The following is a 15,891-nucleotide window of genomic DNA, read 5'->3' on the forward strand; positions in this document are numbered from 1 at the left end:
ATCGAATATGTAGGATAGCTGATGAAGACCCCGTGCCTCAAAAGACATTCATACACGATTTTGGCTAGATTTGAATTGAGACAAGCTATAATCTAGTCTCTTTTGATTTATTTTTAAAAATTAAATGACTTATTTGCATTGTTATTAAACTTGAACCGACTCAATCGATCACACCAGTGAACTGACCCTCAAACTTGTTTGAATTTATAGTTGAACTAGACAAAGAAGTGACCCGATTTGACCTAGTCAACCTGGCCGATTTAATTAGTCAATAAAAATATATATTTTTTTAGTGTTGATAAGGAGAATTGAATTCAAAACCTTATAAAAAAAATCTTTAAAATCAAACCAATTAAACTAACTTAACGATATGTGTCTTATCATTTCAATATATATATATAAAATAAAGTAATTTGTTTAATTATTTTTTAATATATACTTAATATTTCATATATATTAAAATGATAATTATACATTTATAAAAAATTTTATGTATAATATTACTTGAATATTTTTATATAAAATTTAAAAACACTATTAAAATTTATATAAATGTAACTTAATAAATGCTAAAATTTGATTTCAAATAATTAAAATTTAATTAGTTATATTTATTTATTAATTTATATTAACAAGTGTTATATTTAATTAATTTTTAATAATCCATTAGTTAAATCATTAATTCACTTGTTGAATCACTCGCCCATAATCCTGATCCCTCCACTGGATCAATTTCCAAACCGAATTTAATAATACCATTTAATTGTTTCCAAAATTATAAAAGAACTTATTTAATTTCTTTTAAAATTTAAATGACTTATTTAGAGTTCGAAAACTTTAAAGATGATTTATTTGACTATTGAGTCAAGATTGAAGAGTTTAAATAAGCCTTGTTTTTATTAAGAGCTTAGATAAGTATTTAATTAGCTAAAACCTCCTCTTTTCTATATTTTGCTTCTACCCATAAATCTAATGAGATTAATATGCATACAATTTCCTGCAAAAATAAGAAATAATTTCAGATAACGGTGCACAAGAAAAAAAAAAAAAAAAGCAAGCAAAATTGGAACAAATATTTTACAATGAATTAAAACTAAGAATAAATTATATATATATATATATATATATATATATATATATATATATATATATATATATATATGCACACACTCATTCAACCAAAAAATTTGTGTCTTAAATTTGATGACTTGTGCTTTGATTGGCTTTATAGTTCACAGGCTAAAGACAATAAAACGCAGTTAAAGGAATAAATTTGTTACTACCAATTCAGAAAAAAAAAAATAATAATTGTTACTTCCAATTTGCCTTTTTTCCATCTTTTGGTCAAAGTTCCGTTCCAAAGCATCGGAATTTGTACACGCACACGCTTTATTTCGTGACTGGCCAGAGCCTTCAAATCTAAGTTAAGTATAATAATATTCATGAGATACAACAAGTCACCATAGCCAAACAAATCTCAAGATTTTACCTTTTTATATTATTATACAGAATTAGATTTGGAAGACCGTAACAATTGATTAATAAACTATCATTTTCTGATACACATGATCCACTAAGAGTGACAAGTGTAAAGCATATTCATACTTTAGTGAAGGATTATATGAATAAGATAGAATTTTTTACTTTCAAGATAGGAAAAGAAATTTAGAAAGCTATAAGACAAACAAGCTAGAATGTTATTTTTTTTTAAGTTTTGCTACAAATGAAACCAAAGCTCCGTTTATATAGAAGGAGAGCTGGAATTATTACTACTTTTCATACAAACACGTCTACCTAATAGTTAAGTAAGAATGTCTAACTAAGTCATACATGAAGATAAATAACTTATCTGATTGAAATTAACTATACAGACATATATCTTTCTAGCTTCAGGGGGACAGTTTGCTACTAATTCACATGGAATTCTGATGGCATCTGTCACGGGTTACATATTGTGAAACTTGTGCCAGTATAGTCAACAAGCTTAATTTTGGATTTTCTGGACGTCCTTTGGTTTTGTCTTAGAAGGGGTTCTGTCTAGAAGAAGTTCTGACTAGGATTTAAATTATTATTATAATATTCTGAGTCATCAGAATCGATGTCCTTGCCATATAGATCCTTCTTCCAGGAGCTTCCAGGCTCATTAAAGAGCTTAGTTTTAGTGTCCATATCTTTTGGATCCTATAAATCTTGCCATATATCTGAACTATAGTTTGAAACTTCTACAGGCTTTGCTTTTAAACCTATAAAGGTTGATTCCAAAATCTGAGCTTTTGGTCTAAAGTTGTTAGGCTTATGTAGATAGGCTGTAATTTTCTTTCTAAGAACAATGGAGGTGTCTCTTGTGGTGGCAGACTTGAAATAAGTCTGATATTCATAGACTAAATTTTGAGGCCAGAGTATCCCTTTAGAATTTCTGAAGAAAGGACGATGTAGGATGAATAGTGAGAAGAATTCCTTACCATCGTCTAATGATCTATGCCAGACTATAGTGATTAATCTTTTTTAAGTCATTGTATCACCATTGAGGGATTAGCTTGAACCATTTAAGAAAATTCTTTATTAATTTTTCCTGATTGTTCCTGTCATTTAGGAAATAGTATATGAGAATGGTGGGGACTTCAAAATCAATGGTATAGAGAATCATCATGCACCATAAGAGCCATTTTTCTTTAAGTAACAGGTCATCTGAGAGACTAAAACAAAAAACTATGAGAAATGGAGCATCTGGACAGAATTGAGTCTGGCTATCTTTATGTTGTCTGAGGACATCGGATAGTTTTGAAAATGAAACAGCTGGTTTTTTATAAATTCAACAATTTGGGATAGGGTCATTCTTGGTGTGTATCCGGGTTGTAATGTTTTTGTTGCTGGAATGAGAAATTGTGGTATTTGAGCTTTAGAGGAGCTGGAGGAGTCTGCCATAAAGATGAGAGGAATTGTTTGAAAAAAAAGTAAGTAGGGATATGTTTGGAGGTCTGGTAAGGAGATTTGGAATGAGATTGAGATGCCCTTTTATATGTTGGACGGTATAGTCAGTATTTATCAAACTAGCTTTTGAGCCTTAGCAGTTATGGTTCTCAAAGGGTCTTATTTTTAAAATAAGGTACATTTGAAAAAGATGAATGGTCCATCACTGTCAGAATATGATGACCAATAAGATGAAATTTAAATTTCTTGATTCCATTCTTAATGGCTGGGATCTCCTTGTAAATCGTGTGATAGTATTTTTTCATACTCTTTGAATTGTCCACTTGCATGACCATAAATTTTTCACTTTCCATCAAGTTCTTCAAGTAAAATAGCATCCTAATATTTGTCACTAGCGTCAATCTAGAGAATCCTTTTCCCTATACTTGGAATTTTTAGAGGAGGGGGCTATTTTCTTTAAAACTTTTAATGTTGCGGTCTGTTCATTGCCCCAGATGGAGGGCCTTCTTTTTTAGCATTTTGGAAAGCTTGTTGACGTATTTGGACACATGAGGGTAAAGTCTCTGAAATAGTTAATAATTCTAAGAAATTGCTGAATTTGTTTGACAATGAGATTTATACCTAGAAATTTGAGTAATTCTTGGGCAATGTGAGGCCTAGGTTGGAACTTCCCATTTTCAAATTTCATTCCCAAAAATTCAACATTAGTTTGGGCCAGATAGCTCTTTTTTCCAGACAATATAATCCCATATTGTTGGATCAAAGAGTGTAATTAGGCCAAGAGTTATTTATGAGCTGAACTATCTTTTGAAAATAACAGAGGATATTATCAATGTAAATCAAAGCACTATAAAGAATATGCTCAAAGATTTGAACCATAGCTTTTTTGAATAACGAGGGGGCAACTTTAAGTCCAAAAGGCATTACGGTCAATTGATACTAAGCATTATGAATGCAGAATGCTATCTTATCAGGCAAAGTTATCCCAATCACTTTTGTCCATATGATACAATTTAGAAAGAACTATATTCCAATGGGCCTTTTGATGATGGGGTTGGTGTGAAAAACTTTCCCATTTGCAACTTTGAAATATTCTGAATGGGGCATCCAGGCTTCATTAGGTAACACTGCAGGATTCATCTTGCTTCTATGGGCATCAGTATGAAGAAAATCAATGATAGGAATTATGCTCATATTTGGAAGGTAGTATATGAATATGTACTAATGGAATTAAGATCAGGGGCCGTAGTGGATGACATAATTGAAGAGTATTGATACTGAGGTATTCGAAATCATCTTCTAATGAAGATTTTTCTTCGTCTGAAAAGATTTCTTCTAAGGCAAAGTCAATTTTTTCATCAACTTCTTCTTATTCCAAAAACAAGGATTCAATGCCATCATTTTCTAGGTCTAGATGCGTATTCTGGTGAATTTATTTGATCAATTTTGCTGCTTGTTTGGGCTTTCGAGGGCAATTTTTGGAGAAATGTCCATTTTTTCTATAGATAAAGCATATATTTGTTTTGAACTTTTTTCCCCTAGTTGATTTTTTGAGAAAAAAATCAGACAGATTTCCTTTTCTTTCTATACTTGCTGTTATTGAGTCTGTAATGCCTCAAATGCTTCTTCTTTTTGGATTTGTAGGTGTAATTCTTTTCTTTGCATTTGATTGAAAGATAAGACTTTTTGCACATTTTTAGCAAAGATTTGTTATTGTCTAGCATATAACACAGGAAACATTGCTGATCACACATCTTTTTAAGAGTGGCTAGTGTTATTTGATGAATTTCTCCTAGAGTTTTTTGAGTCATGTCTTTGCAAGTTACCAAGATTGATCGTTGTAATTCAGGCTGTAATTGTTCTAGCAAAAAAGCAATATAAGTGTCTTAGGTTGACATCATTGTACCCATTCAACAAATTGTATATCTGAGACATCCTCTAATAATGAAATTCAATATCTTTCTTATTTAAAGAATAGCATTTTATCTCTAAATATTCTTATTATTCTTGTCTATTGTAGAGTGTGTAGTCTTCAATGAATTCCTCATAGAGAATATTTATGACTCCTATGATTGATGCTTAATAGAACAGGAGACGCTTGTAATCTCCAAGACTCTGGAACCATTCTCTTAATGATTTAATAAATCTATAGGAGAATTCTTTCAAAACACTCGATAATTCTGCATCCGGTTTAGATGTTTGAAAATCAAGCAAAGCATAGAATTTTGTCATTTTGTCCCCCCATTTGGCTGGAGGAATATCATCAAGAGTGAATTAAGGACTAGATGTTAGTCTAGGGAGGACCTTATCTAGATTTTCTCCATCATGAGTATAAGTTGGCTGCTCTTCATGAGGTTCTGTGATCCCATCATTAGAGCCTGCTGAAGTTGCTATCAGCAAGTTTGTGATATTCTACCAGATTTTTTTTAGAATCATCTTCTCATGAGGAGTCTGTCTCATTAATTAAGAGACTAGCTGAAATTACCATTTGTTAGAAATGAGTCACTAGATACTTACTGTTTGTCTTTTTTGGGTTTAATTTTATCTTCCTCCATAGATTATGAGGATGAGATGATTTTAGAAGGTTGAATAGTAGATAAAGAAGGCTAAGCTTTTGGTTTAGGCTTTTTTTTGAAAGGATTATTAAATAGTGTTTGAGGATAAGGGTTTTTCTGGTAGAATAGCTTATAAGTAGAATGTGGATAAAATGAAGAAAATGAATTATAATCAAAGGGGGAGAAGAAACGGGTTATGATTATGGTCAAATGGTGCTTGTTTCTTTTTGGCTAAATCAGCTTCAATATAAGCAATTTGAGCTTTTAGCTTTTTAATTTCTGACTCATTTTGATCAAATTTATAACGAAACCTTTTCTGCTGAAGTAAGACTCTGAGGTATTTATAAAGTTGATTAATCTAGACTAAAGATCGACATAAAGCTTGTTGACTTGGGCTGACAAATTATCAACTTTTATTTCAATCAATTGAGCTTGACTGACTATTAAGTCCATTTTTTAGTCAATTTTTTCTAGGAAAGCGTTTTGAGCTTTGGCATTCAAAGTTTGCCACTTTAAGACTTCTTCAGCATGAGTTAATGGCTTAGGCTGTCCATCTGGGCTAACAGCAGATGTATGAATAAATGGCCTGAATATAAGCTGTTATGTTGGGTCAATCTGGTGTCTGAGTGGCGAAAAGTCTGAATCCAGTGTTTGAGTGGGAAAAGTCTGATTCATACACATCTTCTGATTAATACATATCTTCTTGTGAGAACATCATACAGGGTTACACAAGAAAAAGTACTGGAGGTGGTGAAGATGGAACCTTTTTCTCTCTCCTTTTCTTTTCTCAAGATTTTGAAGGTCAGTCCATAGATTGGTAAAGGGTTTTTTTCTTTGAACATCCTTATAAATATCAATCCAGGGTCGTGAGTCTGGAGAGGAGACCCTTCTAGCTCTTAGAGTTTTGTTTCTTTTTCCCCTTCTTGCGACTGCAATAATTATCATCATCATCATCCCAACGTTTTATATGACAATCGCACCCTTCATCACACATTTCTAATCCTGGAGAATCCCAGATGAAATGTCCATGGATTTTACCTGTATAGACTAGACGTCCATCTGCCTAAAAGGAGTGAATAGGAATCTTTTCTCGTCTCTTGAACCGGAGAGATCATCATGGTTTGAAAGATTGCAGGAGCTTGTAAAGTGCTTCCGGGTTCCTTGAAAACTGTCTTGACAGTGCCATGTGTTTGCCTATGAAATATGAGCTCTGTTACTTGGACAAGTCAGGAATTGTTATGCAATTTTTCATAGTTGGCAACTCACTCTCCTGGTATGATCTTTACCAAATCTTCTTTGGAGAGTTATCGAGAAATCTGGACAATTGTGGATGTAATTTCTATGTCTGCAAGAATGAACAGAGCATTAGAGTATACCCCTAGCTGAGATAAATCTATAGCATGATCTTGAAGCCTATAAAGGAGACAGTCTGTTATGCCCCAATAAGCTAAACTTAAACTTTCAGTGCTGTGGGAAGATTAGGGTCTTGAGGAGACATGTTACACTTAGGGAAAAAAGTAAGAACCAGTACGAACCACACTTCCAGCACAGAGAGGGATTTTACATGTGCCAATCATAGAATGTTCATAATTGAGAAACCTGGTATCTAATAAAGACAATCTGACTATTACTGAAAAGCCTCATCTGCCATGTAGGATGAGAATAAGGCAAACAACTCCATAATGGAGATGAGAATATCCCTGTCTTCTCCATAATAGGATAAGGGTTAGAGGAATTTCAAAAGTCACATATTGTTCTGCAATTGTGGATTTAAAAGCACACTGATCCAGATGTGAAGTCTGAATAACTACTTAGTAATAAATCTTTAGGAAGATATGAGAGTTCTAATGCTTCTAGTAAAAGATCTAGAGTGTCTATAAATATTATATGGACTTACCATAGGAAGAAGACCATAAGGTATGTGTGAAATTTCAACCAGGTTATCTATTTTAGAGGCTAAGATTCATCTACAGGAAGGTGATAGGGAAAGAGTAGCAGTGAGATTGACTAGATCAAAGGAAGATGATGAAGCTGGTTTAACAATAATGTTTGAAGATGGTATTGCTGTTGTGCAACTCATGGTTAACGGATCCCCCTTACTCATCTTAAATTAAACCTTATTCTTATCCTCCTCTTAAAACTCACTGGCTCTAATACCATGACTGGTCGAGAATCCCCAAACCTGAGTTAAGCATAATAATACTCATGCAGTGCTGAGATACAATAAGCCACCATGACCAAAAAAATCTCAAGGCTTTACCCTTTTGTATTATTATACAGAACTAGATTTGGGGAACTGTAGCAATTGATCAATGAACTAATATTTTCTGATACACAGTATCCACTAAGAGTGACAAGTGTACAGCATACTCATGCCTTAGTAGAGGATTATATGAATAAGATAAAATTTTTGACTTTCAAGATAGAGAGAGAAATTTAGAAAGCCATAAACAAAGAAGCTAAAATGTTATTTCTTGGTAACTCTTACTACAAATGAAACCAAAGCTCCCTTTATATAGGAGAAGAGTTGAAACTATTACAACTACTTTTCATACAAACACATGTCTATCTAATATTTAGGTAAGGACATCTAACAAGATAAGAACTAATTAGGTGGGCACATGACTCATACCTACCTAAGTCATACATGAAAACAAATAACTTATCTAACTGAAATTAATTATACAAATATATATCTTTCCAGCTTCAGGGGGACAATTTGTCGCCGTTTTACATGGAGTTCTGATGGCATCTGTCACAGATTACATATTGTGAAACTTGTGCCAGTATAGTCTACATGCTGAATTTGGATTTTCTAGGGTGTTCTTTGGTTCTGTCTTAGAAGCGGTTCTGTCTGGAAGGAATTCTGACTAGGACTTAAATTATTATTGTAATTGTCTGAGTTATTAGAATTGATGTCCTTACTATATAGATCTTTCTTCCAGGAGCTTCCAGGCTCATCAAAGGGCTTGGTTTCAGTGTCCATATCTTTTGGATCCAGTGAATCTTGCCATATATCTGAACTGTAGTCTGAAACTTCTTCAGGTTTTACTTTTGGACCTATAGAGGTTGATTCCAAAATCTGAGCCTTTGGTTTGAAGTCGTTAAGCTCATGCAGATAGGCTGTAATTTTCTTTCTAAGAACAATGGAGGTGTCTCTTGTGGTGACAGACTTAAAATAAATCTGATATTCATAGACTGAATTTTAAGTTCAGAGTATCCCTTCAGGATTTCTGAAGAAAGGACGATGCAGGATAAACAATGAGAATAATTCCTTTCCATCGTTTGATGATCTATGCCATAGACTATAGTAATTGATGATCTTTTTCAAGTCATTACACCATTGAGGGATTGGCTTGAACCATTCAAGAAAATTCCATATTACTTTTTCCTGATTATTCCTGCCATTTAGGAAATAGTACATGGAAATGGTGAGGACTTCAAAACCAATGGCATAGAGAGTCATCATGCACCATAAGAACCATTTTTTTTTAAGTAGCAGGTCATCTAAGGTACTAAAATAAAAAACTATGAGAAATGGAGCATCTAGACGGAATTGAGTCTCACTGTCTTTATGTTGTTTGAGGACATTGGATAAGTTTTGAAAATGAAACAGATGATTTTTTGCGAATTCAACAATTTGGAACAAAGTCATTGTTGGTGTGCATCCAGGTGGAAATGTTTCTGTTGCTGGAATGAGGAATTAAGGTATTTGAGCTTTAGAGGAGCTTGATTAGAGGAGCTTGAGGAGTCTGACATAAAGATGAGAGGAATTGTTTGAAGAGAAGTGAGCAGGGACATATTTGGAGGTCTGATGAGGAGATCTGGAATGAGGTTGAGATGCCCTTTTATATGTTGGACGATATAGTCATATTTGTCAAACTAGCTTTTAAGCCTCGACAATTGTGATTTCGGAAATGTCTTATTTTTAAAATGAATTACCTTTGAAAAAAATGAATTGTCCATCATTATCAGAAAACGATGGCCAATATGATAAAATTTAAATTTCTTGATTCCATTTTTAATGGCTAAGATCTCATTGTAAATCATGTGATAGTGTTTTTAAGACTCTTTGAATTACCCATTTACATGACACAAATTTGTCACTTTTTATTGAGTTCTTAAGTAAAATAGCACCCTAATATTCGTCACTAGCATCAGTCTAGAGAATCATTTTCCCTGTGCTTGAAATTTTTAAATGAGGGAGATTTTGGGCTATTTTCTTTAAAACTTTTATTGTTGTGGTCTATTTATTGCCCCAAATGAGGGCTTTCTTTTTTACCATTTTGGAAAGCTTGTTAGTGTATTTAGACACATGAGAAATAAAGTCTCTAAGATAGTTGATAATTCCAAGAAATTGCTGAATATGTTTGACAATGAGATTTGTATCTGGGAATTTCAACAATTCTTGGGCAATATGAGGTTCAGGCTAGTACTTCCCATTTTCAAATTTCATTTCCAAAAATTAAATATCAGTTTGGGACAGATAGTTCTTCTTTTCAGATAGCATAATCCCATATTGTTGGACCAAAGAGTGAAATTAGGCCATGAGTTCTTTATGAGTTGAACTATCTTTTGAAAATTGCAGGATATCATCAATGTAAATTAGAGCACTATGAAAAATAAGCTCAAAGATTCGAACCATGGCCTTTTGGAATAATGAAGGGGCAACTTAAGCCCAAAGGCATTACAGTTCACTGATACTGAGCATTAGAAATGTAGAATGTTGTCTTATATCTTTCTGCTGGATCAATTCCCAACTGCCAAAATCCCGCTTTAAGATCAAACTTTGAGAAGATATGTGCTTCTTGTAAATGAGTGAACAGAGAACTGATCCTGGAAAGTGAAAATTTATCATCCATTAACAAATTTTTTAAGTCCATCTATACTGATGAAAATCAATGATAAAAATTGGTCTCTCATGCCATCCAGTACAACCCTTGATCTCAATTTCATTAGAACATATTCATGTACTACTTTCAGAATATAAGAGACCAATTTTTATCATTAGTTTTCTTTATACTGGTGCCCATAGAAGCATAATGAATCCTGCAATGTTACCTAATGAAGCCTGGACCCCATTTAGAATATTTCAAAATCGCAGATGGGAAAGTTTTTTGTACCAACCTCATTATTGAAAGACCCATTGAAATACAGTTTTTTTTAGACTGTATCATATGGACAAAAGTGATTAGGACAACTTTACCTGATAAGAATTTATTGATAGGATTTGATGTCCACCAGCAAACTCGACACCTTCAAATCCTTCTTACCGATTTAAAATACAAAAGTTTTTTCAAAACCTTTACCTCTATTCCAAAGTTGTTCTCATTATCTTAACTTTCAAAAGAATTTACCAAATACAAAGATCTACTCATGCCATCCTGTGCAGAATTACATGCTAACTTCTCTCACCCAGCACCTCTATGAAAAAACAAAGACTTCTTTATTAAGAGGATGTCAACCCTACAAAGGCATCTTATCCAGGAATGACTCCAACAAACTTCTGTTAGCTTAACAAAAATGTCAACATCTGTTTCAACAAGGTCTTACGAACCCACTAGTTCAGGATAGGCTTGTCAAGCTTTTTATGTTGAAAAAAAATCGAAAAGAATTCAAAGAAAAAATAGGTTGGTCATTGACTATAAGCCCTCAAATCATTTCTTAATGGATGATAAATTTCCACTTCCCAGGATTTGTTCTCTGTTCACTCACTTACAAGAAGCACATATATTCTCAAAGTTTGATCTTAAAGCCGGATTTTGGAAGCTGAGAATTGATCCAGCAAAAAGATATAAGACAGCATTCTGCATTTGTAATGCTCAGTATTAGTGGACCATAATGCCTTTGGGCTTAAGTTGCCCCCTCATTATTCCAAAAGGCCATGGTTCGAATCTTTGAGCCTATTATTTATAGCGCTCTGATTTACATTGATGATAACCTGTTATTTTCAAAAGATAGTTTAGCCCATAAATAACTCTTGGCCCAATTTCACTCTTTGATACAATCATATGGGATTATGCTATCTGAAAATAAGAGCTATCTAGCGCAAACTGATATTGAATTTTTGATAATGAAATTTGAAAATGGAAAGTACCAGCGTAGACTTCACATTGCCCAAGAATAGCTCAAATTCCCAAACACAAATCTCACTGTCAAACAGATTCAGTAATTTCTTGAAATTATTAGCTATATCTGAGACTTTATCCCTCATGTGTCCAAATACACTAGCTAGCTTTAAAAAATGCTAAAAAAAAGGCCCCCACTAGGGCAATGAGCAGACCACAGCAGTAAAAGTTTTAAAGAAAATAGCTCCAAATCTCCCTCCTTTAAAAATTGCAAGCACAGGGAAAAGAATTCTCCAGACTGACGCTAGTGATGAATATTGGAATACTATTTTATTTGAAAAACTCGATGGAAATTGAAAAATTTATTGTCATGCAAGTGGACAATTCAAAGAATCCGAAAAAATACTATCACACGATTTACAAGGAGTTTCTAGCCATTAAGAATGGAATCTAAGAAATTTGAATTTCTTCTTATTGGCCATTATTTTTTGATAGTGATGGATAATTCATCTTTTCCAAAGGTACTTCATTTTAAAAATAAGACCCTTCCAGAACCACAACTATTGAGGCTCAAAAGCTGATTTGATAAATACGACTACACCACTCAACATATAAAAGGGCATCTCAATCTCATTCCAGATCTCACCAAACCTCCAAACATATCCCTCCTCACTTCTCTTCAAACAATTCCTCTCATCTTTATGGCGGACTCCTCCAGCTCCTCGAAAGCTCAAATATCACAATTCCTCATTCCAGCAACAGAAACATTTCCACCTGGATGCACACCAACAATGACCTTGTCCCAAATTGTTGAATTTGCAAAAAAATCATCTATTTCATTTTCAAGATTTATCCAATGTCCTCAGATAACATAAAGAAAGCCACACTCAGTTCCATCCAGATGCTCCATTTTTCATAATTTTTCGTTTCAGTCCCTCAGATGACCTGTTACTTAAAGATCTTATGTTGCATAATGACTCTCTATGCCATTGGTTTTGAAGTTCCCACCATTCCCATATACCATTTCCTAAATGACAGGAACAATCAGGAAAAAGTAAAATAGAATTTTCTTAAATGGTTCAAGCCAATCCCTCAATGGTGCAATGACTTAAAAAAGATCATCAATTACTATAGTCTATGGCATAAATCATCAGACGAGAGTAAGGAATTCTGCTCACTATTCATCCTGTAATTCTGCTCACTATTCATCCTGCATCGTCCTTTTTTCAGAAATCCTGAAGGGATACTCTAGACTCAAAATTCAATCTATGAATATCAAAGCTTATTTCATGTCTGTCACCACAAGAGACACCTCCATTGGTCTTAGAAGAAAATTACAGCTTATCTGCATGAGATCAACAACTTAATACCAAAGGCTCAAATTTTGGAATCAACCTTTATAGGTCCAAAAGCAAAGCCTGAAGAAGTTCCAGACTACAGTTCAAATATCTGGCAAGATTCACATTTGGGCACTGAAACTAAGCCCTTTTATGAGCCTGGAAGTTCCTGGAAGAAGGATCTATATGACAAGGACATCGATTTTGATGACTCAGACTATTACAATAATAATTTAAGTCCTAGTCAAAATTCCTTCTAAATAGAATCCCTTCTAAGACAGAACTAAAGGACGCCCAAAAAATTCAAAATGGAGCTTGTAGACTATACTGGCACAAGCTTCACAATATGTTAACCCGTGACAGATGCCATCAAAATTTCATGTAAATTAGCAGCAAACTGTCCCCCTCATGCTAGAAAGATATATATCTATATAATTAATTTCAGTCAGATAAGTTATTTGTCTTTATGTATGACTTAGTTAGATATAAGTCGTATGCCTACCTAACTAGTTCTTATCTTATTAGATGTCCTTGCCTAACTCTAAGGTAGACATGTGTTTGTATGAAAAATAGTTGTAATAGTTCCAACTCTCCTCCTATATAAAGGGAGCTTTGGTTTTATTTGTAGGAAGACTTACTAAGAAATAACATTCTAACTTCTTTGTCTTATGGCTTTCTAAATTTCTCTCCCTATCTTGAAGTCAAAAATTCTATGTTATTCATATAATCCTCTACTAAGGCATGAGTATGCTCTACACTTGCCACTCTTAGTGGATCCTGCGTATCAGAAAATACTAGTTCATTGATCCATTGCTACGATCCTCTAAATCCAGTTCTGTGTAATAATACAAAAGGGCAAAGCCTTGAGATTTGTTTGGCCATGGTGACTTATTGTATCTCGACACCGCATAAGTATTATTATGCTTAACTCAGGTTTGAGGGCTCCCGGCTAGTCATGGTGTCAAAGCTAGTGAGTTTTAAGATGAGGATATGAATAAGGTTTAATTTGAGATGAGTAGGGGGGGGGTCAATTAACCATGAGTTACACAACACCAATACCATCTTCAAACATTATTATTGAATCAACTTCATCCTCTTCCTCTGACTCAGTCAATCTCACATCTACTCTTTCTCTATCACCTTCTTGTAGACGAACCTTAGTCTAAAAATAGATAACCTAATTAAAATTTCACACATACCTGATGGTGCATAGGTTGAAGAATCTCTTTTTCCTCTAATAAGTCCATATAATATCTATAGATGCTCTGGATATTTTATTAGAAGTATTAGAACTCTCATATGCTCCAGAAGATCTGTTACTGAGGAATATGTTCAAACTTCACGTCTAGATCAATGTGCTCTTAAATCCACAACTGCAGAACAGTATGTGACTCTTGAAATTTCTCCAACTCTTATCCCATCATGGAGAAGACATGGATATTCTCATCTCTAGTATGGAGCTGTTCACCTCGTTCTTACCCTATATGGCAAACGAGGCCTCCTAGTAACAGCCAAATTGTCTTTATTAGATACCAGGTTTCTCAATTATGAACATGTTGTAATTGGCACATGTATAAACACTCCCCACGATGGAAGTGTGGCTCTTATTTTCTTCCCCAACTATAACATGCCTCTTTAAGACTTTAATCTTCTCACAGCACTAAAAGTTCAAGTTCAGCTTATTGGAGCAGAATAGACTATCTCCTCTATGGCAGCTACCTTACACAACCAGATAATCTATAGGCTTCAAGATCATGCTATAGATTTATCTCAGCCAAGGGCATCCTCTGATGCTCTATTTATTCTTGCAGACACAAAGACAACACCCACTATTGTCTAGATTCCTCGACAAATGTCTAAAGAAAATTTAACAAAGATCATACCACGAGAGTGATTTACTAACTATAAAAAGTTGCATAACAATTCTTGACCTATCCAAGTAACAGAGCCCCCATTTCATAAGCAAACAGATGGCATTGTCAAGATAGTTTTCAAGGAATCTAGAAGCACTTCACAAACTCCTGCAATCTTTCAAACCGTGATGATCTCTCCAATTCAGGAGACAAGAGAAAAGATTCTGTTCACTCCTTTCAGGCAGATGGACGGCCAATCTATACAGGCAAAATCCATGGACATTTCATCTAGGATGCTCAAATATCAAGAATGTGCGATGAAGGGTGCGATTGTCATCTTGAACACTAGGATGATGATAATGATGATAATTATCGCAGTCGCAAGAAGGGAAAAAAGAAACAATATTCTCCTTGCAAAACTCTAGAAGCTAGAAGGGACTCCTCTCCAGACTCAGGACCTTGGAGTAGTATTCATAAGGATGTTCAAAGGAAAAAAACATTTTACCAATCTATGAACTGGCCTTAGAAATCTTTAGAAAACAAAGGGAGAAAGAGAAAATGGTTTCATCTTCACCGCCTCCATTACTTCCTCTTGTACAATCCTGTATGATATTCTCACAAGAAGATGTGTATGAATCAGACTTTTCGCCACTCAGACACCGGATTGACCCAACACAACAGCTTACATCCAGGCTATTTATTCAGACATCTGCTGTTAATCCAGACAAACAACCTAAGCCATTAACTCATGCTAAAGAAGTCCTAAACTGGCAAACTTTGAATGTCAAGGCTCAAAATGCTTTCCTGAAAAAAAAAAAGACTTAAAAATGAATCTGAAAAATAGTCAAGCTCAATTGACTTAAACAAAGGTTGATAATTTGTCAGCCCAAGTCAGCAAGCTTTATGTCGATCTTCAGTCCAAGGTTAATAAACTTAATAAAGACGTCAAAGCCTTACTTTAGTAGAAAAGGTTTGGTTATGAGTTTGATAAAAAAAGAGTCAGAAATCAAAAAGCTAAAAGCTCAAATTACTCAGATTGAAGCTGATTTAACAAAAAAGAAACAAATAACACTTGACCATAATCACAACTCGTTTCTTCCCCCCCTCAGATTATAATCCTTTTTCTTCATTTTATCCATATTCTACT

At 34.0% G+C, this 15,891-nt stretch overlaps 1 protein-coding gene across 2 annotated transcripts in view; it reads right to left on the reverse strand.

Annotated features, from left to right (window-relative positions):
- Positions 1 to 1,305: 1,305 nt before the first annotated feature.
- Positions 1,306 to 15,891, reverse strand: part of LOC110655056 (rRNA (cytosine-C(5))-methyltransferase NOP2C) — a 57,193-nt gene continuing 42,607 nt past the window's right edge. Inside the window, exon 14 of one of the 2 annotated variants that reach the window (XR_009144698.1) lies at positions 1,306 to 1,419. The gene's annotated coding sequence lies outside the window, so the exon portion shown is untranslated. Of the gene's footprint in view, positions 1,420 to 9,909; positions 10,323 to 15,891 lie in introns of those variants that run through there. The other variant, XR_009144700.1, reaches the window with a different exon arrangement.

The sequence above is a fragment of the Hevea brasiliensis genome, chromosome 16, assembly GCF_030052815.1.
Source record: "Hevea brasiliensis isolate MT/VB/25A 57/8 chromosome 16, ASM3005281v1, whole genome shotgun sequence".
Taxonomy (NCBI): Eukaryota; Viridiplantae; Streptophyta; class Magnoliopsida; order Malpighiales; family Euphorbiaceae; genus Hevea; species Hevea brasiliensis.